The 6,221-nt window shown below is 48.0% G+C and overlaps 1 long non-coding RNA gene across 1 annotated transcript; it reads right to left on the bottom strand.

The window, feature by feature from the left end:
* Nucleotides 1-1,200: 1,200 nt before the first annotated feature.
* Nucleotides 1,201-1,860, bottom strand: LOC145033839 (uncharacterized). Its single transcript, XR_013677734.1, has 2 exons — nucleotides 1,450-1,860; nucleotides 1,201-1,359 (listed from the first exon to the last, which is right to left on the bottom strand). It is a non-coding gene; the product is annotated as an uncharacterized LOC145033839 (long non-coding RNA).
* Between the last annotated feature and the right edge of the window lie 4,361 nt (nucleotides 1,861-6,221).

The following is a 6,221-nucleotide window of genomic DNA, read 5'->3' as shown; positions in this document are numbered from 1 at the left end:
ACTATGGCAGTTCAAGCTACCACTACTCCTGTTGCTGCGTCTATAGATTAAGTACCTACCACTAGGTATGCTGGTAATCTCCCTTGGTGCAACAGGTGTAGTTATCACCATCATATTCCTGGCCCATGTCGTGAGAATATTTGCATCAGATGTGGCATGAAGGGTCACCTCGCTCAAAACTACAAAACACCAGCCCAACTAAACAATCAAGCTTTCGGATCGAGTACCGATCGGGCCTGTTTTGGTTGTGGAGAAATCGGGCATTTCAAGCGAAAATTCCCAAAAGCAGCAACCACCAACAACGTCAACAACACCGATATGGTTTTAGCTATGAAGCTAGAGGAGGCATCCGTTGATCCCACCATCGTCGCGGGTACATTTCTTCTCGATAATTCTTATGCTCGCATCCTTTTCGAATCTAGTGTCAAGAAAGTTTTATTAGCCAGTCATTCAAATATCTTCGTAAACATAGCCATCGTCTAATAACTGAAACATTTACCGTCAAGATGGTTAGCGGTGAGAATGAGTGCACTAACGACTTATCCCCAAGCTATATCCTTGCCTTGAGTAATCATTCTTTCCTCATTGACCTGATGTCAGTTTCAATAAAGAGCTTTGATGTTCTCTTTGGCATGTATCAATTGAGTTCTGTTCATATTGATACACTTTGTTATGAAAAAGCTATCCGTTTCAATCTTCTCTCTGACCAGACACTCATGATCTGTGGCGATAAGCTTAGCTCTAATCTTCGCATCATTTCCTGTATCAAAGATCGAAAGTTTCTGCAAAAGGAGTTTTAGGTATTCCTAGTCCATGCAATCAGCGAGAAACAAGAAGTTAAAGACCTCTAGAGCATCCCCGAAAACTGTAATATTTCTGATATCTTCCCGAAGAGCTCCCGAGAATTTCTCCTGAAGTCAAGTCGAGTCTCGTATCAACTTAATCCCTGGAACTACTCATGTAGCCAAATCTCCGTACCATTTTACTCCAACAGAAATGCAGGAGTTATCCAGTCAGTTTAATGAGTTGGCCGTCAAAACCGATATCCTCTTTCCCGAATAGATGACTTCTACGATAAAATTCAGGGAGCTAGCTACTCCTCGAATATAGACCTTAGGTCAAGACACCATCAGCTACGAGTTCACGAGGATAATGTTTCCAAGACAGAATTTAGGACTCGATATGATGTAACAACGCAAATTTTCAAATAAATTTTTCATTTAAAATAAAGTGATTTCATTCAATCCGTAATATTTATTTCATGTTTCAAAACAAATACATATGTAAAATCCCCAAGATCTTAAATAGCAGCAGTGTGTATGCATCATGTCGGCGCCTTCCCACGGTCCTCGCTAGTACCTGTAACACATACATAACAACTTGTAAGCATAAATGCTTAGTGAGTTCCCCAGTATACTCTTACACATATACGCCTTTCCAGGCCCTGACCTTCCGGTCCAAAGTACATCGCCTTCCGGCCCATGAAATAATCGCCTTCCGGCTCGTAATATTTTGCCTTCCGGCCCGTAACATATTGCCTTCCGGCCCGTAATAGATATTGCCTTCCGGCCCGTAACAGTTTGCCTTCCGGCCCATAAACATATGCAACACATAGTACAATTACTTAAACACATATAGCACATATATCATATATCATACCTGACCTTTCTGTTACATAATACTTTGCCTTCCGGCCCATAGAACATATATAGCATGCATAGCAACTACCTTTCCAATTATAGCATATATATAACACACAACATATCCGACCTTCCGGTCACACATAGACACCCTTCCGGGTACAGTATAGTGAGAAGACTCACCTCATAGTATGTAAACTATAAACTCTTGAAACCACTCGCACTCGGTCCGCCGATCTGCAGCCTCCCTATAATACCATATACCCTTATTAATAATCTTATCAAACAAGACAACTGACCCTACGAAATTACATGCAGGTCAACTCTGGTCAACGGTCAACTTGACCGGACTCGTCGAGTGCAAAGGCGACTCGGCGAGTCTAGACGTCCACCCCAATTTTCCCTGTTGTTCTCCTATCTACTCGTCGAGTATCCCTCTTGACTCGATGAGGTCCTCGTGGAAGAATCACGGGGCCACCCCGACTCCACTCACCGAGTCTGAAGACAACTCGATGAGTTCCAATGAATCCTCAACTACTCGCCGAGTCTGAAGAACAACTCGGCGAGTCCCAGTAAATCTTCAAGCTACTCGCCGAGTCTGATCATTGGACTCGGCGAGTCCATGCCATGCAATCGATCATCTGCCTCCTGAAATACGCATGGTCCCGAGACATGCACCCATGGGGCTTTCTGGACCTCTAAGCATCCTATTACTGGGGTATAAACGATTGGGTAACAACATAATAATCTATCTAATCCCCAAATGGGTCTCATAAACCCTAGATTTGTGTACACCACCAAAACAACAGAAATGGTCCGAGTATTACCTGGAAAACGTGTTCCCTGCGTCCCCAACCTTCAGAGCTCAATCCTCTTGATCTTCCTTTGACCACAACCTTGCCTCTTCTTGCCTAACAATCTCCTTAAAGTCCCAATAGCCTTCCCTTCTCCTCTAGTCGTCCACAGATGCTTAGGTTCTTCACAATCGGCCAAAAAAACGTACAATGACGGCCTAAGAGGCATTATATACGATCCAGAACCAAACGGATAGGGTTTCTGCTGAACAGCGTCGACTCGCTGAGTCCCTAATGGACTCGTCAAGTCCATTCGCGAATCTGCGACCAAGTCCGTGGTCCTACTCGGCGAGTCAGGCACCAACTCGCCGAGTCCCCTCCTAAAAATGCCCCAAAGATAGTTTTAAAACAATACCTGAAATTCCGGGCTGTTACAACTCTCCCCCACTATAACTAGACTTCGCCCTCGAAGTCTCACTCTGCGAATAACTCCGGATGTTGCTCCCGCATTTCACGCTCCGGCTCCCAAGTCATCTCCGATCCCTTCCGGTGTTGCCACTGAACCAACACCAGAGGTACCTCCTTGTTCTGCAGAACCTTGATCTTCCGATCCCTGATAGCTACTGGTCTCTCGGCGTAATTCAGGCTCGCATCCACCTGAATATCCTCTAACGGAACCACCGTCGATTCATCGGCTATACACTTCCTCAACTGTGATACGTGAAAGGTATTGTGAATCTGTCCCAAATCTGCTGGCAACTCCAACCGATAAGCTACCCGACCTACCCTTGCAATTACACGAAATGGACCTATGAACCGGGGCCCCAACTTGCCCCTCTTTATGAACCGGATCACTCCCTTCCAAGGAGAAACCTTCAGGAGAACGAAGTCGCCAACCTGAAATTCCAGCTCGGACTGGCGTCTGTCCGCATAACTCTTCTGTCGGTTTTGGGCGGTCAATAATCTCTGCCTAACCTGCTGAATCTGCTCTATCGTCTGGAGTACGATCTCTGTGCTGCCCATCACTCTCTGACCCACCTCTCCCCAGCAAATGGGGGTCCGACACCTCCTACCATACAACAACTCAAAAGGTGGCATACCAATGCTCGAATGATGGCTGTTGTTGTAGGAAAACTCTGCCAAGGGTAAATACGCATCCCAGCTACCCCCGAAGTCTAACACACACGCTCGAAGCATGTCCTCCAATGTCTGAATCGTCCGCTCGCTCTGCCCGTCGGTCTGGGGATGGTATGCGGTACTAAAATGCAGTTTAGTACCCAGCTCCTCATGAAATTTCTTCCAGAACCTGGAAGTGAAACGTACATCACGGTCTGAAACAATCGAGATCGGCACTCCATGCCGAGATACTACCTCTCTCACGTATAACTCCGCCAACTTCTCCGCCGATGAACTCTCGCTAATGGCAAGGAAGTGTGCACTCTTCGTCAATCTATCCACAATCACCCAAATTGCATCGACTCCCCTAGCAGTTCTTGGCAATTTGGTGATGAAATCCATAGTAATCTGCTCCCACTTCCACTCAGGAATCTCCAAGGGCTGCAACTTACCATGCGGTCTCTGGTGCTCGGCTTTAACCCTACGGCAAGTCAAACACCTCTCAACGAACCATGCGACGTCTCTCTTCATACAAGGCCACCAATATTCCTTCCTCAAGTCCAAATACATCTTCGTAGCACCGGGATGGATCGAGAATTTCGATCTATGAGCCTCCTCCATCAAAATAGTACGCGTACCGCCCACGAATAGTACCCAAATCCGACCCTGAAACGTCAAAAGTCCTCGTCCATCCTTAACGAACTCTGAAATTAACCCAACGACTCTCTCTTTCTTCTGCATCTCGGATCTCACAGCCTCGGCCTGCGCCCCACGAATAGCAGCCAATATCGGGGTCATCACTGTCAGTCTCAAACATACGTCTCGCAATGGAGTGCTCTCCGCTCTACGGCTCAATGCATCGGCTACCACATTAGCCTTGCCTGGGTGGTATAGGATCTCACAGTCATAATCCTTAACCACGTCCAACCATCTCCTCTGACGCATATTTAGGTTGGGTTGATCCATCAAATACTTCAAACTCTTATGGTCCGTGTATATAGTACAACGAACCCCGTACAGGTAGTGACGCCATATCTTGAGAGCGAACACCACCGCCCCCAACTCTAAATCATGTGTGGGATATCTCGCCTCGTGAGGCTTTAGTTGCCTCGATGCATAAGCTATCACATGGCCTCTCTGCATCAACACTGCACCCAGTCCCGAAATCGATGCGTCGCAATATACGACAAAATCCTCCATCCCCTCCGGAAGAGCTAATACCGGGGCTTCGCACAGTCTCTGACGAAGTGTCTCGAAGGAAGTCTGCTGCTCGGACCCCATGAGAATGTAACACCCTTCCGGGTCAACCTGGTGAGCGGTACCGCGATCTTGGAGAAGTCCCTAATAAACCTCCGATAGTACCCCGCCAACCCAAGGAAACTCGTGATCTCGGAAGGTGACTTCGGTGCCTCCCAACTCATCACTGCTTCCACCTTGGCCGGATCGACCAATATCCCTGCCTGATTAACAACATGTCCAAGAAATTGGACCTCCCGCAACCAGAAGTCACATTTGGAGAATTTTGCATATAGGTTCTCCGACCTCAGTACTTCAAGGACCTCCCTCAAATGTCCCTCATGCTGCTCTCTAGTTCGCGAATACACTAGGATGTCGTCGATAAATACGATCACAGACCGATCCAGCATCGGCCTGCATACCCTGTTCATGAGGTCCATGAACACTGCCGGGGCATTGGTGAGCCCGAAAGGCATCACCACGAACTCGTAATGCCCATACCGCGTCCTGAATGCTGTCTTCTGGACGTCCTCATCCCGCACTCTTACCTGATGGTACCCTGATCTCAGATCGATCTTGGAAAACGAAGATGCCCCTTGCAACTGATCGAATAGATCATCGATCCTCGGTAACGGATAGCGGTTCTTGATCGTCACCTTGTTCAACTCCCGGTAATCAATACACATCCGGTGTGAACCATCCTTCTTCTTGACGAATAGAATCGGTGCTCCCCACGGCGAGCTACTCGGCCGAATAAATCCCTTCCCCAGCAACTCCTGGAGTTGCGAGGACAACTCTTGCATCTCTGGAGGTGCAAGACGATAAGGCACCTTCGCAATAGGCGCAGCCCCCGGAACCAGATCGATACCAAACTCTACTTGCCTCGCAGGAGGTACTCCCGGCAAATCCTCGGGAAAAACATCTGGAAACTCGCGCACCACTGGAACCTCCTCCACTGTCCTCGGTCTCTCGGTAGTCTCCCGCGTATCCATCACATACGCCACAAAACCTCTACATCCCTGCTGTAGACATTGGCTCGCCCTCGCGGCCGAACAAAAAGCTGATCCCGAACGGGTACCCTCGCCGTATACCGTAAGAACTCCCCCACTGGGGTCTCGTATAGTCACCAGCTGACGCTCGCAGTCGATGACGGCGCTAAATCGGCTCAACCAGTCCATGCCCACGATGACACAGACATCCCCCATCGCAATAGGAATTAGGTCAATCGGAAACGCAACCCCAAAAATCTCTAGCACGCATCCCCAAAGAACCTCCGTGGCACAAACCACCCTCTCGGCCGCAATAGAAACGCTCAGAGGCCGACTTAACGGCTCACGACTAATGCCGATATGCTGACTAAAAGCTAACGATACAAAGGATCTACTCGCACCCGAATCAAATAACACTAGAGCAGGCATAGAGTTCACAAGAAAAG

This window comes from Lactuca saligna, chromosome 3, assembly GCF_052625555.1.
Source record: "Lactuca saligna cultivar CGN05327 chromosome 3, ASM5262555v1, whole genome shotgun sequence".
Classification (NCBI taxonomy): Eukaryota; Viridiplantae; Streptophyta; class Magnoliopsida; order Asterales; family Asteraceae; genus Lactuca; species Lactuca saligna.
Note: the sequence above shows the minus strand (reverse complement) of the source record. Positions and strands in the feature narration are given on the sequence as shown.